The sequence below is a fragment of the Lissotriton helveticus genome, chromosome 10, assembly GCF_964261635.1.
Source record: "Lissotriton helveticus chromosome 10, aLisHel1.1, whole genome shotgun sequence".
Classification (NCBI taxonomy): Eukaryota; Metazoa; Chordata; class Amphibia; order Caudata; family Salamandridae; genus Lissotriton; species Lissotriton helveticus.
In genome coordinates, this window is record NC_136071.1 from 1,006,084,263 (window position 1) to 1,006,103,863 (window position 19,601).

Genomic DNA, 19,601 nt, shown 5'->3' on the forward strand with positions numbered 1-19,601 from the left:
AAAAATGAATAATGTCTCAAACAATTTTTGATTTCTAAATATAAATTTATTCTTCAGAATTTTCTAACTAGTAACATGTCCTCATCAGCAATTTCCTCATGAAAAGTCTGCAATGATGATTCTTGTAACTCTATGGTCTCCAAACATTCGATAAATTCGCCATCAACAGATTGATCAAAAAAATCATTCAAGTCATCTCCTCCTTGTGACAATATTTCATTATTGGTGCTGTCAATTTCAATCAATGTAGTGGAATCATTCAAGTCATCTCCTCCTTGTGACAATATTTCATTATTGGTGCTGTCAATTTCAATCAATGTAGTGGAATCATTCAAGTCATCTCCTCGTGACAATATTTCATTATTGGTGCTCTCAATTTCAATCAATGTAGTGGAATCATTCAAGTCATCTCCTCCTTGTGACAATATTTCATTATTGGTGCTGTCAATTTCAATCAATCTAATGAAATCATACACGTCATCTCCTCCTTGTGACAATATTTCATTATTGGTGCTCTCAATTTCAATCAATGTAGTTGACAATTCAAAAGAAATTGCCACGGTCTCTTCATTGTGAGCCATTTTATTTTGAAATTGCTTGCTGTAAATTGCAGAAAAAAATAATCACTTTCATTTATCGTTTTTAGTAATAAATAATATAAAACTAACTTTATCAAGTATTTAGTATAACAGAAGGACTGCAAATAAATAACAGAAAACATTTTTCAAATTATCTTCAAGTGTACAACATAGTTCCCCTTACAAATTAACAACTCACCTTTTTAAAAGTAGGAGAAGTGTTAGTACTGTGTAAATCAAACACCAGAAATTCACCACCAAAAATTCCTCACAAATGTACCTCAGACAGTAGTATCACAAAATGGCTGTGGTTTCCTCTCATTTGACATATATACATAACCAATTAACTTTCATCACACACAAATACAAAACCAAAGTAACATTTTAATTGGTTCTAAATTTCAACACTTTCAAATGTGTTTTCCCCATGCAATTTTCCATAGGACATTTACATACGTCTACAGCCTGAATGGCTGAAAGGAATTACACCAAACTTGGCAAAATGGTACATCAAACCTAAGAGGTCAGGAAGGATCTACTATGCCCCCTTATGGTCATTTGCCCCTTCGCTTTGGCCTCCTCTTGTCTCTCGATCCTACCGAGAGACAAGATGGCGGCCGCTACGGACTGTTTGGAATGTTGACAGAAGCCGGAGAACCAATCAGCTTCGCTTCACAAAGCTCCGTTGCGCGAAAAGTACGCGAAGCGGAGCGCTGTTACAGATATATATCTTTTTTTGAACGTTAATTTCTCAAAATCCACTGGAGCACATATATTGAGACCTAGCAAAGGCACATCGGGCTACCAGTCCCTAATATTTTGCCAAGTTTCGTGCAAATCCATTCAGCCGTTCGATTATTGACATTTAGATACGTCTACAGCCTGAATGGCTGAACGGAATTACACCAAACTTGGCAAAATGGTACATCAAACCTAAGAGGTCAGGGAGGATCTACTATGCCCCCTTATGGTCATTTGCCCCTTCGCTTTCGCCTCCTCTTGTCTCTCGATCCTACCGAGAGACAAGATGGCGGCCGCTACGGACTGTTTGGAATGTTGACAGACGCCGGAGAACCAATCAGCTTCGCTTCACAAAGCTCCGTTGCGCGAAAAGTACGCCAACTGGAGCGCTGCCCGGTCCGCTGTTACAGATATATATCTTTTTTTAAACGTTAATTTCTCAAAATCCACTGGAGCACATATATTGAGACCTACAAAAGGCACATCGGGCTACCAGTCCCTACAATTTTGCCAAGTTTCGTGCAAATCCATTCAGCCGTTCGGGCTAAAAGTGAGGCCAACCGCCCTATGGAAAACTCAATGTTAAAAACACGTTTTGGGACCCCCCTTTTTTCTCGACCCCCCCTGGACGAACCCCCCCCAATTTTCAGGGGCTGCTCAGAAACAAAATGTGCCATTTTCCTGAAAATTTCAGCCAATTCCGTCCACAAACGCCAAAGTTATTAGACATAGAATTTTCAAAAATCCCATAGAGAAAAAATCCTAACTATATATACCTACTGGCGACCGCCAGTAGGTAATATATATATATATATATATATATATATATGTATATATATATATATATATATATATATATATATTACCTACTGGCGACAGTTATAGTTAGGACCTATTTTCCATAGGAAATCCACAACATTCTATTTGGAATAACTTTGGCGCTGGTGGACGAATCTTCGCGAATTTCTCCAAGAAAATGGCCTGCTCTGCTCCGCTCCTTCCCTGAAAGTTTGGGGGTGATTCGTCAAGTGGGGGCTGATAAAAAGGGGGTCCCAAAACGTGTTTTCCCCATGCAATTCTCCATAGGGACCTTTAGCCAGGGCTACAGCCTGAACGGCTGAACGGAATTACACCAAATTTGGCAGAGAGGTAGAGTTCGGTTCGCAGATTGTGCTTTTTGTTAAATGGTGTAAATCCGTTCATTAGTTCCTGAAAAATCGAAAGTAAAATCATAGTGATATCTAGAGACGAAGTACGGCACGCGTACCGAAATCCGTACAATTACGAGCACGAGCTGCATGCTGATTGGATGTCAACTGTCTGTCAACACTCCAAACCAGGAAGTTTTGGCAGCCATCTTGTGCCTCGGTAGCACCGAGTCACAAGAAAACAGTAAAACAAAGTTGAAAAATATTGAAAGGGGGCAGGGTAGAAACATGTTGACCCTCTAGGCCTGCTCAGGGGGTCCCACATGGATCTTTAGGCTCAAAAATTATATATTTTTAAAAAAATAAAAAAACGCGGGGTACGCGTATGGTACTCGTACGCGATAGAAAAGGAAAAAAAACTAGAAGTCCGTTTTATTCTTAATTAGCTCCCTGGGGGGGGCAAATCCCGGGGGCAAGTTTTTTCTATAATGGGGGGGCCTGGAAGTGTCCAATAGGAACAAAAGAATGAAAAAATAAACTAATGTCGAGGATAGCGATGCTCCTGCTTCCTGTGTTTTATCAGGTCAATAGACTGCTTTCCATAACACAAAGGTTTATTGCAATAAATGCATACATTTTTAACTTTAGCAAAATCAGGATCAATTTGATGGTGTGGACTGCTTGCTGAAAATGCTGGTGCAGCAGTTGATGTGCTTGGTGCAGCAGCAGGTGGGTTGTCCTGCAACCTCTGTGTTGCAGCTCGAGCAAAGTTGTTGGGGTGTTCTTCACGTGTCACTCCATATTTGCTGTGCTAAAGGAGTATTTTTGAGATGGATCACCCCTTGAAAGAGTTTGGAAAATTTTACAGGTTACTTTTGGAGAATTAACCTTTTTTTGCCCTTCTGGAAAAGTAAAAAAACTGCCAAATTAGAGCTTCTTTCCTCTTCTTTGGAGGTTCTTCAGGAATTAAATATTCCTCTGAAGAATGGTTGGAAGATGAGTCCATTGCTGTTATTATGGTAAACTTCGTTCTATTTGACAAGATTCTCAGAAGAGATGCTTCTTCTTAGAAAGTCAAAGTAGAATTATTATAATGGGACGGAAGTTTCAACAGTTGCAATAGGAAGTGTTATGAACCAATCAAATCTCTTCTTTTAAAGTCACATGGCGTTGCGTACGCTTACGCTGTGATTACAGTACTCTTACGATGCGAGTACGCATGACGTTCCACCGCGATTTGTGTCATTGCTTTTAAAGTAATATAGGATTATTGGAACTTAAAAAAAAAAAAATCATAATTATCCTAGATAATGTCTTCTGTTAGTATGTTAATTAAATACATAAATATATGTTTTTAAACAATTAAAAACATTTGCATCTTAGCGTACGGGGCGCCGTACATGACGTCACACGGAAGCTTTGATGCGACGTGTAACGTGAAAGCGTATTCGCAGCGTATGCTGAGAATGATTAGCAGTACAAACTATGGTGCGATCACTCTCTCACTGTCAAATCAGAGCACAGGGCGCGCTATGAGAATGGTTAGAAGTGGTCCGATTCAGCTGTGTGGCTTATCCACGGCATCATAAGGTTACTTTTTAGCCTGTTTAATTTTGAGGTTTGCATGAAATACTATGCTATAAGCAGATATGGATCTTTAGGCAGCGCTTATCTCCATGAAGCTTGGTTATTATCATTTACATACAGGTGCCTGAGGGAGGGAAAAGAAGTCTATCTGAATGGCGAGGATTGCACAATAGCACCAGATCACTCCTTAATTTGTAGACACCTACAATTGCATGGCTCTTGTAATCAAGATGCGCCTAATTTGGCCTGAGTTTTGAAAGGCACTCCGACACCTGCTATCATACCAACATTCAGTTTACTGGAAACGTGAGTTATTTAATTTGAAATAATGCAGATTGTTGTGCAATGTTAGCAGGCATCGCTTACATGATTACGGTAACTGAGCGTTGTGTTTACTCCTCTGCATGGGAAGCTGGATGTTTCCATCTGGCCGTCGATTCAGACATTGAAAGAAGAGTCAACCAAATGAGCCGTATAAGAGCGCTATTGTCTCAAAAAGAGGTTGCTCTTACATCTGCTATAGAAACATTTGTCCTTCATGTAGCAAACACCCGCACAGAAGTGCATGATTTATTAAATACAGACGTGCCTCTGCATTTTGGGGAGTTAATTCAGAGTATCTTTAATGCGTCCTTGACTACGGGGTTACCTTACTTTTTTAAAGTTAGAAGCAGTGGCCTTGAGACTTCTTTTCAAACTATATTTGGTGTCTTCTCTGCATTTTTTCATTCGATGTTTTCCAGCATCTTTGGTGGATTCCCCTTAATACTCGCATTAGTTGCCGGTGTGCTTCTATTAATTTGGTTACTTAAATATGGATGCACATCCTTCAGCACACGAGAATATGTCCCGGCTGTTGCTGCTCCGCAACCGAATGCTTAGTTATTACAGAGAGCTGCCTCTGGCTACATTGAATGCAGCTTATGGATTATCGTTTCAATTCTCCTTTTTCACATGCGTTCAACCTGTCTTCCATTGCCTGAGCTGCGATTTCGACTGGGCCCTGGATTTGTGTCTCTGCTGTACAGTGTCTCGCAATGCGGATTATGACCAGCTGATGAGCCCCTTAGTGGTTCATGACTTGCTCTGTTCTGGTGGCCTTAGCAGCGATACATGGAATATTGGGACGTTGGAATGTTTTTGCTGCGGCGCATGACTTCTTGGCACGCAGTTACATTGAAGATGACCCGAGTTTTCCTCCGATGGTGATAGAGGCTCCGGTCGTTGAGGAACATGTATGTTCATTCTCACTATTGAATTGGATGGCTGAAATGTTTTCAGATGAGAACAATGACTTCCTCTTGGTGGCTGTTGGTACATACTGTGCTTACACGCTGTTGGATTAAGACTCTTTGATTTTTCTACCTACTCTTTATTATTTAGTTACTGTTTTCTATCAAACAGCGAATAATTTTTTGCAAATTTGAACTTGACTCTGCTTTTCAGCCTTGGACTCTGCGTTCCTAATTCGCCCACGTTTATATCACGTGCTTTGATCGAGGGAGGGTGTTGTGGACTGAGCCTTGCACTCACACCGTGTTAAGTTAGCATGGGTTTATTAGAAGCTTAAACGCCATTTTTGCTTTCCACGCACTTGTGATATTGTTTAGAGAAGGCTTAGTATTTTGCTTCACATGAGAATAATTTGTTATGCTACATTTTTAGACTGCCTCGCTAATTTAGTGTGTATAGTGAGAGCGAGCATGGAACATCAAGGTTATCTTGGATACTGTGTCTGTTATTCGGAATGATCCTCGCACGTTCGACCCATAACACATATGCAGCTGTTGTCACCTCTGATACTGGCGCATTTAATAATGTATTGTGGAGGCATAATTACACACAGTTGGAGAACATTCGTATCCTGACAGTTTGTGCAGAACTCAATGTTGTCCACTACTGCTGAGTACCAGAGGTATGGGTCCGCCCATTTAATCCTATGAGACCTTCTGTAGTTATAAACTAACCTGGTAGGTAAGGAGGGTGAAATGTAGGTATATTTGAAATCTGTTTCCGGTTAGCATTATAGGATGCTTTCTCCCTTTGTATTTTATGGAATAGTAACAATGCTGACAACCTTGTTTCTGATAATATGTTTGGTTGTATTATCTAAGATACTGCGCATGAGATTACGGCATTAGAAATAAACTTTTCAAACTTGCACGTGTCTTTATTTACTCCTTGTTTTGGACTGGTGTAAGACTATAACAAAAGAGTGCTCTTTTTATCCACCTTACTTGAGGTAATCTAAGTCGCATGTTCTGGGTTGACTAGTCATTGCTGTTTTTGCTATAGGACGAAGAACCAAAGAGTCACTGATTGCTAGTCTGGTAGGGGATTTGGGTACTAAGGTGGGTTTTGGTACACCGTAATTCACTGAGGTCCTAAGTCTTCATGCACAGTTCTGTCTAGGAGCAGAATGCCTGCAACAGTAGTTACAACAAAAAGGCACGATAAAGGGCCTTGAGTTTGAATCAGAATATGAAATTGAAGAATAATTGATAACCCCAGCCAAGAAAGGGAGAAAGTGTGCAAATTTACAGTGCCTTCGGCCAGGGTAGTTGTTACAATAAAAAGGCTCGATAAAGGCCTGCACTTTGAATAGGAATATGAAATAGAAGAATAGTTGATAATCACAGCTAAGGAATGCAGCAAGTAGTTGTGTGTATGTGTGGATGATGTGTTGATTGAGTGGAAGATGAAAAAGGTGAAAAATAAGAAAGGCTGGAGACATGCAAACTACCCACTGCCTTGTCAGTGAAGTGGATCTTTGGATTTCCAGCTCATTACACAGATAGGGTGTTGGATTCCGCACTGGCAGCAAAAGAAACGAGTACCACATCGAAGGAAGCAAGCTAGTGTATAAAGTACACATAGTGTGCGGTAGAAAGGACGCAAGAAAGGACGGAAGTGTGCAAATTACCCACTGCTATTCACGGGTAGTAGTTACCAAGAAGGCTGAATAAAGGGCCTGCGCTTTGAATTTGAATTAAAGAAGAATAATTGATAAGCCCAGCCAAGAAAGGCAGCAAGTAGGTGTGTGTATTTGTGGATGGTGTATTGATTGAGCGGAAGATGAATAAGGTGAAAACTAAGAGAGGCTGCAGAGATGCAAACTTTTCATTTCTTTGTAAGGGAAGTAGGTGTTTAGTTTTCCAGTGCGCATATATATATATATATATATATATATATATATATATATATATATATATATCGAGCAAGGAGCGCACCGGCGCGCCATAAGGCACACTTAACGCGCCGTGCCTTCCAGCTTTGTTTACCTCGTGCCCTGGAATCCCTGTATCTCCTTACAATTGTACATCCATCATGCGCCCAACGCGTTTCGAGGCCAACGCCTCTTCTTCATGGGGCTGAAGCAAAAAAACTAAAATTGCAACTATGTTGTCCACCGACGCACTCAGGAGTAGGGAAATGGCGGCGGAAGCCCTGTATGAAAACTTACCTACTGTAAACTCCACAACTTCTCAAGAAAGTCGCACTTCAAATGCGAGTAATACTACCAAGGATTTACTAAAGACTTTGGAGAAATTGCTCCGTAGTGAACTTTCCAAGTGGTGGGAAAAGAAATCACTGGATAAATATTTGAAAGTCAATCGTGTACCCCGGGGATTAAGAGTGATGATTGTTCCTACCTATGAAAACCCGGACCCCAAAATGCTACAGAGATGGGCAGAAAACAGTCTCCAATCATCAAGGAATATGTTATTAATCCTGACTGAATTTGCCCACTCTGACAGAGAATCATTGCTAGTTGAAATTGCAAAAACTAATGCACTTTTGGAGACGTCAGGTGAAACTGATTTAATAATGAATGCCCGTAAGGAAATTGATCAAAGGCTTGCTAAGCTGGAACAAACAATTCAGGAACGTAAAATCAACAAGTTTGCTAGAGACAAAGAGGACTATGCGACAGGTCGTATTTTTACTTTTTCACGCAAGTACGACTCTTACAAGCGCAAAGCCATGTCTACCCAGCAGCAAGCAACTACTACTACTGATTCAGGGGCAATTTTGTGCCCTACTTTGACGAATCAAGACAATTTATCAGTAGCGTCTTTCAGTGGCTCTGAGGACAGTCTACCACGATCTACTGCAAGTTCAATTGACTTAACTAAATTCTCTGTGGTTGATGAATTAAATTTTGTCAGCGAGGACCGGAGGTACTCTCTGCGCTCACGGAACACTCCTCCCCAAGCAGACAAAGCAGCAGCCAAAAACGCCGCTGCAGGAAACGAATTGCCAAAAAGAGGTGGAAGGCGAGGCAAAACTCGCAAGAACTGGAACAATTAGCCAGTGAGCAAGACAACATAGTGATCAACCTGACAGATTTGACATTGTCCAGGGCGGAAGAACAACTCCTCTCTTTAGGACTTTCATATTGTCCACCTAACGATTTTTCCTATGTTCAAGCACGGATTGATGTTTTTAAATGTATTAGGAAAATTAAATTGCAAAAATATTTTTTGTTACATCCTGATAAATCAATGTCACGTGCAGAATTAGAGGTTGTTACACCCAATGTCGATTCTCTTCAGGTGAAACATTTGCAAGGTTTACAGACGTTATTGTCTCTCGACAATGAAAATAACACGCAAACTGATTTGACAGTAAGCCAAACTATCAAAGTGAATTGCTCTCCCCCTACCACTTTCCGCGGCAAATCCACTTTCTTGCCCTTGATGCCTAAAGATGCATTAGATGTCTTTAGTGATAGGATTATAACAGAATTGAAGTCCCTTAACAGAACGGTGCTGAAAAAGAAAAAACAGGTTGATTTTAACAATACGCAATATACCAAACTTGTGAAAAAAATACAGGGTAACGACACGGTTATAGTGAAGAGTGCCGACAAGGGGGGCAACACAGTGCTATGGGCCAAAACAGATTATATCACTGAAGCGACTAGGCAATTGTGTGATCCCCTTTGTTATACAAAATGCACTAAATTTGTGATGCTTAAAAGTCATGAAAAAACTAGGAAAGACATCAATCTCTGGTTTAGAAACGGCTTATTAACGAAGGATGAATCTAAGTTTTTGAATGTTTCACATCCCATCATTCCACTTTTCTATTTGTTGCCCAAAATTCACAAATGCACCGTTCCTGTTCCAGGCCGTCCTATTATTTCTGCTCAGGGTAGCATGAATGAGAACATTTCTAAATATGTTGATTTTTTTCTTCAATCACATATGTTTTCTCTCCCCTCTTTTTTGAAAGACACTACTGATTTTTTGGTTAAGGTCAGTCATATCACTTGGTGTCCTGATTTTTGCTTCCTGGTGATGGATATTGAGGCACTTTATACTAGCATCAACCACCTCCAGGGCCTTGAAGCAGTCAAATATTTTCTGGATGGACAAGAGGCAGGATTTAGAGATCATAACCTTATGCTTTTGGATATGATACGGTTGTGCCTCTTTAACAACTATTTCCAATTTGGGAAAGAATTTTACCATCAGGAATGCGGGGTGGCCATGGGTTCATGCTTCTCCCCCAGCTATTCTTGTCTTCATGTTGGCTGGTGGGAGAGGCATGTTCTTGGGGTCACCCACGCACACTGGCTCCCTCACCTAGCGCATTATTGGCACTTTATTGATGATATTTTCATCATTTGGCGAGGTACCAAGGAACAAGCAGCGTCATTTGTCAGTGATATTAATGTCAATGACAGGTATCTAAGGTTTACTGCCAACATCACATCTGATTTTGCAGAATTCTTGGATGTCCAGGTTTGCATCGATCACGACACCATACAGACTAAACTCCATAGAAAAAGCACTGCGGGTAATTCCATCTTGCATGCCCGCAGTGCTCATCCACCTCATACCATCAATAGCATACCTTTGGGGGAATTCATTCGGATTAAACGTATCTGTAGTAGTCCCGACATTCTAGATCAATGCTTAATGGAATCAAGGTCAAGATTCCTGAGCCGGGTATATAGTAGATCCATTTTAGATCAGGCTATGATTAAGGTACATGCTCGCTCCCGCGAGGATCTTTTAATCCCTAAAAATAAAGAGATCCAAGAATCTAATGAACAGGGCTCTGTTCGATTCATTACTACCTATTGCTCTCAGTCATCCAAGATCAGTAACATGATTCGATCAGAGTGGCCAATTGTACTAACTGATGTTATCCTTGCTCCATTTTTACCTAAATCACCAGCTATAACTTTTAGGAGGGCTCCTTCTATGAAAGATGTACTAGATAGAACTCAACCGGAACTGCCCCCAACAACCAACTGGCTCAACAAATCTGGTTTTTTTAGGTGCACTTCGTGCCGTGCATGCACATTTGCTGTGAACGGGACTCATTATACATCAGCTTTTAATGACAGACTGATCCCAATAAGAGAACATCTGACATGTCGCAGTGATTTTGTAGTCTACCAACTAACCTGCACATGTTCTCTGTCATATATTGGAAGCACTAAACTTCCTGCGCACCAGCGTATATTGCAGCACATTCGAGCTATAGTTAACTCAGATATGAACTACCCGGTGGCTCGCCACTTCAAAGCGGTACACGACAAGAAATTAAAAGATCTTAAATACACTTTGTTGTGTTCCGTAGCTAATCCAGGCAGGGGTGGTGATCGCGAAAAATTGCTTCGCCAAAAAGAGGCATTTTTCATTATGTTACTTGACACCCGGGCCCCTAATGGGCCTAATGCTTTTGATGAATTACATCATTTTCTATGAATTGTATATATCTGACCTAGCCTTCTGTGACATGAGCTATTTCTGTTTCTCCTTGTTTACATTTTTTGCGATGGTTCTGTCTTTGATTTATCAATAGGACAGGATTTTTTGAAGTGTTCAACTGTATCTTTCTTGTTTACATTTAGAGTTTTTCTAATCAGGTCTTCTGCAGCCAATTTAATGTATTGTATTGGATTATGAAATAGTTCTTAAAGCATTTGCACTTTAGCACTCTGGCACTTTTTCTGTCATTTGACATATATTGTGTTTCTGATAGGGGTTTGTCAATAATTTTGCTCAGGGAGAGTATAATCATCTTTTTTTGGGACTGAGGAGGAATAGAAAGTTTGAATGCGTTTGCATTTGCATGTTTAAACACACTGTTTTCCATTTGTGATGTATCAGCTTTGCTTTACATTTTATGATAATAATAATTTTTCTCATGGTCCTCAAGTTGAATAGTTCAATGGACAATTTGTACTTTACTCCCTGTGAGTATTCATTATACTTATTTTTGTAACGTTCAGTTGTTGACATGACATGTGAGCACTATGCTCTTATTTTTGTCCCCTTGTATACAGATGCAAAACACACTTTGATTGGCACTATGGCTCTTACTAGAAATTGTATGCCTTTTTGCTTTGTTGCAACCTTTGCGTCCTGTTTCTTTAGGCGGTTGGGCTTTTAATTTGAATTTAATGCACGGCCTACTCCTGACGCGTCATGTGATCAAGCTCCGCTTGCGGAGCGAAACGCGTCAGGGAGGGCACTCGCTCTTGCACTTCAATCAAAATTAAAAATGGATTGCTGGCAATAATTTCCGTGATGTGGCTTTCTTGGTGTTTACGACTTGACTAAACACTTGGTCGAAGACGAGGTCTACGCCTGTTGTTACCGTCACCTTTGGCGGTCAGGTTCCAGCGTTCTATATATATATATATATATATATATATATATATATATATATATATATATATATATATCGAGCAAGGAGCGCACCTGCGCTTCATAAGGCACACTTAACGCGCCGTGCCTTCCAGCTTTGTTTACCTCGTGCCCTGGAATCCCTGTATCTCCTTACAATTGTACATCCATCATGCGCCCAACGCGTTTCGAGGCCAACGCCTCTTCTTCATGGGGCTGAAGCAAAAAAACAGGCTGTGCTTGCACCTTTGAAATCCAACTTTATTTTGTTTGGAAAAGTCCGCCCTAAGTGGGCGTGACTAAAGGATGTTAGACCACCAGGAAAGATGGTTATTGTAGTCCATGGTGCGAGTGTCAACAGACCCTTAGGTGGGTTCCCTGATTTAAAGCAAATTTCAAAAGTCTTTTTCTCCCTTGAGTAGGGGGAGAGTGTAGGGATTCAGGAACAGACATTTTCTTCGGAGCGTTAAACCTTTTGTAACGAAGCTAAGTGCAGCGCTCAGGCCTCTCTGTGCTGTATGTCCCATTCGTTCCAGCCAGGGATGGTGCTCTGCTGCACGGCCAGGGGCAGCCGTGTGTATACAAATCAAGCAAGGAGCGCACCTGCGCTTCAGCAGGCACACTTAACGCGCCGTGCCTTCCAGCGTTGTTTACCTCGTGCCCTGGAATCCCTGTATCTCCTTACAATTGTACATCCATCATGCGCCCAACGCGTTTCGAGGCCAACGCCTCTTCTTCATGGGGCTGAAGCAAAAAAACAGGCTGTGCTTGCACCTTTGAAATCCAACTTTATTTCGTATATATATAAAATTCCTAAAAAAACATAGGTTTTAGGCACGTTATAGTTAGGAATTAGCATTTAAAAACCTTGCAAATTCACTGAAAAAAACCATAGGTTTTAGCAACGTTATAATTAGGAATTAGCATTTAAAAAAACCTTAGAAATTCACTGAAAAAAACATAGGTTTCACACATGTTATAGTTAGCTGGACATTTCACTCATACAAAACCATTGAAATTCCCCCGTTATAGTTAGTTCTGCTAACTATAACTCGCGCACCCGCAATGCACTGCTGATGACGTCACATATTACATCACTCATGACATGGTCAGTGACATCACTCATGACATCACTCATGACATCTCAAATGACATCACTGATGACATCACTGATTACATCATCCTTGTGAAAAGTGGCAGACTCCTCTCAGCATAATATAACCCTTGATACACACATTCAAAAATAGAAACTAAAATTTTCAAAAACAATGGAGATACCAATACCAGTTAGAACTCCCTAGTCAGTAATTCCCAAATCTACATACACATCCACACATTCACCAATAGTTCTATATAGTCACTCATACATGTACTCACTCATCATATGTACTCATACACCGATACATCCTGTTACACACCTACACTTATACATAGAGTTATTCACACACATACTCACACATGCAAATAAACTATCAAACATCCATTTACTTGCATTTACAGCTCTACACACACCACTACACTTATTTGTACTGAAACGTACACATGCTTACTCTTCAACAATCAGTTATTGTTAGACCTGGCATCTTTGGCGTGGTTTCCCCCTATCTTTTTGCCTCCACCTCCTGTATTTTTGATGTTGTACTGGATTTCATTTTTGCTGGTTTAGATGCTTTGGACACTCTGACACTGCTGATCAGTGCTAGAGTGTAAGTGCTCCCTATGCAAATTGTTATTATGATTGGATATACATGATTGGCATATTTGTATCACCATGAAGTCACTAGTAAAGTGCACTGGGTGTGCCAGGGCTGGTGATGACAAATGCTACTAGTGGGCCTGCAGCACTGATTGTGCCACCCACATGAGGAGCCCTAAAATGGAGTCTCAGGCCTGCCACCAGAGTGCCTGTGTGCAGTCTGTGAACTGCCATGTCCTCCTGGTCAGTGTCCCCACTGACCAGGCCTAACCCTTCCCCTTTTGTGCACATTGGTCACCCCTATGGAAGGCCCAAGGTTACCCCCTGGGCAGGGTGCAGTGTATGTGAAAGGTAGAGCTTGTACTGGTGCAGGTGACATGCTCTGGTAGTGAATTACAGCCATTTTCGTTTTTCACTATTGTACGTCTATCTTGCTCCATAGATTAACATGGGGGATGCTGGCTACAGTGGCTACCAGCATTTCTTCTCTTAGGAACAAGATAGGACATAAGAGTCTAGTATCCCTGAACTCAGAATTTAATAACACATCTTTTAGGAAAGCTTGTTTTTAAATCCTGTGTTTGAGAACAGCACTTTTAGAAAGTTGCTGTTCTCTTGTCTGACCCTTCTGTGTGCTTTGGCCTGTTTGTGTATTGACTGTCTGGTTTGAGAGTGACAGGGGCTGGGGATTCCCCAGGAGGCTGGCTGAGTCAGCCCTAGGCTGAATGACTGCATTTGCAACTTGAGTGGTGGGAGGAGATAGCACCTGGGCCTGAATAGGGCTGTGCCTGCCTTCCACAATGCTGGCTCCACCTCCTGCTGGGTAGCTGACGACCCTGCCCCTGACTCTGAAAGGAAAGGAGAAGCCAGGAAAACAAAGTGCTCAAGAAACACCCAGAACTGGTTCAGACCGGGCTCAGAGCCCTCCTGCACAAAGGGATCAACGACTTTTTGGGGTATAACTACAGGACCCCTGACAACAGGAAATCAGATCATCCTGGAATCAAGAAGGAACCTCTGCCAAGAAGAAAGCTGAAACTGAAGAAGGAAGATTGTCCATCTGTTGCTCTGCTGGATTGCCCTGCTGTTGCTTTGCTGCCAAGGAGAGGGAATTTGCTTTCTGCTGTGTCCCCTTGCTTGAAGGAATCTCCAAGAGCCTGAGAAGAGCTGGCTCCCTGTTCTGCAGTCCCAGGAACAAAAGGACTTCACCCCCAGCTTCCCCTGAGCTCTACTGAGAGAGTTCTGTCCTTCCTGGAGTGCTTGGCTCATGTGTAGTGCCTCTGGAAGTTGTACCTGTGCTGGGAAGCTGGAAACGAAGCTTGAGAGATTTTGCTAAAGAAAAGTTATCGCATCGCTCGCTGCGGAGCGCATCCCTGACAGTGCGAGAAGATTCCCGCCGCTACGAAGGTCGAGATCGTCGCAGCGCCTGTTGCCGCTGTCAGAGCCGTCGCATCCTTCGGTGCGGGACGCACCCGATCGGTGCAGGAAGTCTAACATCGCTGTGAGTGTCTTCGCAGAGCCTGTCGTCGCTGGGTGAGATCGCCACACCGCCTGCTTGCGGATTGCATCACGTCGCTGCGAGAGTCAACGCCAAAGCCAACGCATTGAGGAGCTGCGAGAGAGAAGATCATCGCTGGTCCGCGCATCGTCGCCCCGGAGAACGCCACACCTCCAAAGATCGTCGCATCGTGCCTTGCGAGAACAAACTTCCTACGGAACCTACGCACCGGAATCCATACTAGTGGCCTTCCTCCCCATACAGACCGGAATCGTCGCAACACGCCCGCTGCTGCAGCGGGGCTGTCGCAAAAGCCTCCCCAGGGTCTCAGGAGTAAGGCATCGCTTGTTTTCCGCTGTACCAGCTTCTGCTTTTGGAACTTTGTCGCAACTAAAGGTACTGTGAGCTAAACGTGACGCAACTGTAAACTTTTCACGTAACTGTGGATTATTTTATCGCAACCTAAAGAATTTTATCGCAACCTGAAGAATTTTTAACGCAATCTTAAGAACTCTTTTGAAACCATATTCTTGAACTGTGTATGTTGGATTTTTGTCGTTTTGGTCTTGTGTAGTTTAGATTAAATACCTTTATTTTTCTACACTGTTGTGGAGTCAGTTTGTGGTGTTTTCACTGTGTTACTGTGAGTGTTGGTACAAATACTTTACACATTGCCTCTGGTTAGCCTAGACTGCTCGTGCCAAGCTACCTAGAGGGTGAGCAGGGGTTATCTCAGAGGGTTTCCTCCTGACCCTGACTAGAAGCAAGGGTCCCTATTTGGACAGTGGTACCTACCCCTGCCAACTAGAGACCCCCATTTCTAACAGTTATAGAAACACATACCTATTTATACAGGAACTCTTCCAATCTGTCACTGTCATATATCCTTTCTTATATACATCAATACTCACATATACTAGTTTAGAACATATGTACTTACTCATAAAGACACTATTGAGGCAGTCATTCACTTACTAACACACCCATACACATACTCAGTCACCCATACAGTCCTGCACACATGCTGTCTTCAAAACACAAACAAACAGTAAGACACTCATTCATGCATCTATGCGCTAAGTAATACCCCCCACCAAACCATACAGACACTCATACTGATACTCAAAAAAACAACTAATAACCCATATACACACTCATGTAGCTACTCACCAACCCATACAGCCCCTTATACACAAAGTGAGACACTGATACAGATATTTACATATTTAAACATTACTCGCTAATACATGTATTCACTAAGATACACTTCATAAGTCAGTTATACAATCAATTTTACAAAAAAAACATCAATTTAGACAGTTATTTACCCATTTATTCTTCCATCGACCTTTAGATATACATATAAAAAATATATATATTTTTCAGAAAGACACACATTCACTGGATGATGTCATCAGTGATGTCATCAGTAATGTCATTTGAGATGTCATCAGTGATGTCATGAGTGATGTCACTGACCATGTCAGGAGTGATGTAATATGTGACGTCATCAGCAGTGCATTGCGGGTGCGCGAGTTATAGTTAGCTGAACTAACTATAACGGGGGAATTTCAATGGTTTTGTATGAGTGAAATGTCCAGCTAACTATAACATATGTGGAACCTATGTTTTTTCCAGTGAATATATATATATATAAAACCTACTAGCAGTTGCCAGTAGTATAGATAGGATGTATTTTCCATAGGAAAAGCGTTTTTGATTTGCCAATAACTTTGACGCTGGTTGACGAACCTTCGTGAAATTTTCAAAATGAATGGCCCACTACGGTCAGCTCCTGTCTTGAAAGTTTCGGGGTGATTCATCAAGCAGGGGCTGAGAAAAAAGGGGGGTCCCAAAATGCGTTTTCCCCATGTTCATTTCCATATGAACTTTAGACACTGCTACAGCCCGAACTGCTGAACGGAATTGCACTAAATTTAGCAAAAAGGTAGCTTTTGGTCAAGAAAGCACTCTTTTGTTTAAATGGTGTAAATCAGTTCCGTAGTTGCTGAGAAATTAAAAAAAGAAAAATATCGATATCTGAGCACCGAGGAGGAGTCGCGACTCCTCCCGAGCATGAGCTGACTTCTGATTGGCTGCCAGCACTCCAAACCAGGTAGTGTTGGCAGCCATCTTGTGACTCGGTAGAACCGAGTAAGCACTCTTTTGTTTAAATGGTGTAAATCAGTTCCGTAGTTGCTGAGAAATTAAAAAAAGAAAAATATCGATATCTGAGCACCGAGGAGGAGTCGCGACTCCTCCCGAGCATGAGCTGACTTCTGATTGGCTGCCAGCACTCCAAACCAGGTAGTGTTGGCAGCCATCTTGTGACTCGGTAGAACCGAGTCACAAGAAAATAGTAAAATAAAGGTGAAACACAAGAAAAGGGGGCAGGGTAGAAACATCCTGACTCCCTAGGCCTGCTCAGGGGGTCAGAGGTGCAGAAAGATGCTTCTTTAAGCAGTAGTCGCGTTTGCAGAGTGGTAGAGAAAGGGTGCTGGGCCTCCAGCCGCTACTTGTGCATGAGGGCAGACACATATCCCAAATAACTTAATCCAAAAACATGAATAGAAACTAGATCCTCTAGGATCCAGAGGAGCGACACGAATACACGTATTTTGTGTTTTCGTAACATATTGTTTTGCTTTAAAAACTCAAATGGATCACCTATAAGAATCCTTTAAACAAAATAAAGAACTCACAATATTTAGGAACCCTGAAGAAGTCCGTATGAGGACGAAACGCGTTGGCAATTGGCGACTATGAATTTTAAGAAATTGAGAAAAGAATAAAGATTTTCATAACTGCAATCAAAAATCCATCAGTTTCTTTACTTTTTGGGAAGATCTTAATATACTGTTATTTGAATGTTGAGTCTTAAAATCTGTGGAGTATAAATAAGTTCCATTCACAAGATTTATTAGCTAAGTGCTGGGCCATCCCTTGTTCAAACTGTTCTAGTGGCACTTGTGTCACTTTTTTTTGGAACATATGGAGGTCGTGTTCCAAGCCCCAATGCACCATAAAATGTAATAAAAGATCGAGCCTAGATAGGGTATTGCTGACTGGTGCAGAATCTTTAGCCTTCACTCTCCTCTTCCTTTGAATCTCTCACATGCGAAACAAGACACATTTCTTATATGGTGTTGGTGCTAAGCTCTAAAAGTTACTCTGCTTAAAAGAAAATTAATTTTTGTAAGTCCAGTGATTATTTAGCGCCAGTGATAAGGAGGTGATAAGGGGGTGATTACCGGTACTCATGTTTAGGAGGGGGTGATAAGGGGGTGATTACCGGTACTCATGTTTAGGAACAGAGAAAGTGCTTTAAATGAGTCGATACTGTCTAGTACTGAGTACTGGCACTTTTTTATTTTGAGTGGGAGAGTACCAGCACTTCTCAAGAGAAATGAAATAATTTTAATTGGAGAGTACCAGCACTTCTCAGAAACAAGCAGGTACTCTGGTACAGAGTACCTGCACGTCCATTTGTCCATTTCAAGAACGGAGACCTGTTCAACAGAATTTGACCCACAGCAAGAAGAAGAGAGAGATACAGATAGACAGAAAATGGAGACAGAACAGAGAAGAAAATGCAATGACAAGGGGAGAAAAACAGAAATAGTGAGATAAAGAACCAAGTAGTATAATGTGCTGGAAGAAAGCAGCTTGAGATGGAATTAAAACTAAGAAAGTTTACCATGTTGCAAACTCAGAATGAATTCAGCAGCATGCGCAGTGGGCTCCTTTGAAAAACTTTGGCCCCCTGAATGTATGCGTTGGGTACAAACTAAACACTGTTATCCCATATCAATCATACAGCTTGTGTTGTAGGACTATTTGAAACGCTTAAACCCCTCCCTAGATCCCTATCCGATGCATTAGCTGTCTGCTTGCAAGCAGCGTTGGGTGAGATTAATCTCTGTATTGCTCGGATCGTTTCAGACAGAAGCCATGAACGGATGAAGAACCAGACGCACATTTTAATGGCATTGCTACAGCAATATAATTTACAATAACTGGATCTTATTAACCTGCTACTGGCTGTTTGCACTTACATTTCCCCTGGCATCGGTATATTGTGCTGCAAGTTAAGTTAATTTAATTTGACACTGAATATTTCTGTACGCACGCAGAACAGATCAGCCAGTGCAACTTTGAACTGACCAGCCACCAGTGCAAAAATGGCATTTAAACCTGCCCCCTGCAAGTTTACACCAGAAATATTTGGGCAACTGTTGCTTTTGCACCTGATGATCAGTACTTAAGGGATGTTTGCTCTCATCAAACCAGGCAAGTATTTATTCAAAGCTATACATCATTAGTGAAAAGTGAATGCAACCTGCCCGCTGGTTTTTCCATGGTAGATAGCAAGCTACACATGAGAAATACCTTCTTGTTGTGAATTGTAATACAAGTGCATCGTTAAAATCTGTCATTTTCCAACTTGATAATTCCAAGAAACACTCATGCTGGTGATCAAACGGACACACTCGTGCTAATATAAATATTCTACCATTTTATAATGCATATTCTATTTTGGTGGGTACAACACATAAAGCAGTTCAAATATGAGACATTTGTTCAGAAGGCATATGTCAACTCTTTAGAGCATGGTCACCTCGAATGAATGGGTTGAAAACCCAGGCAGAGAAGGCAGTCAGACAGACTACCTCCCTGTGTACCCCGATACCCAGCAGAATCCCG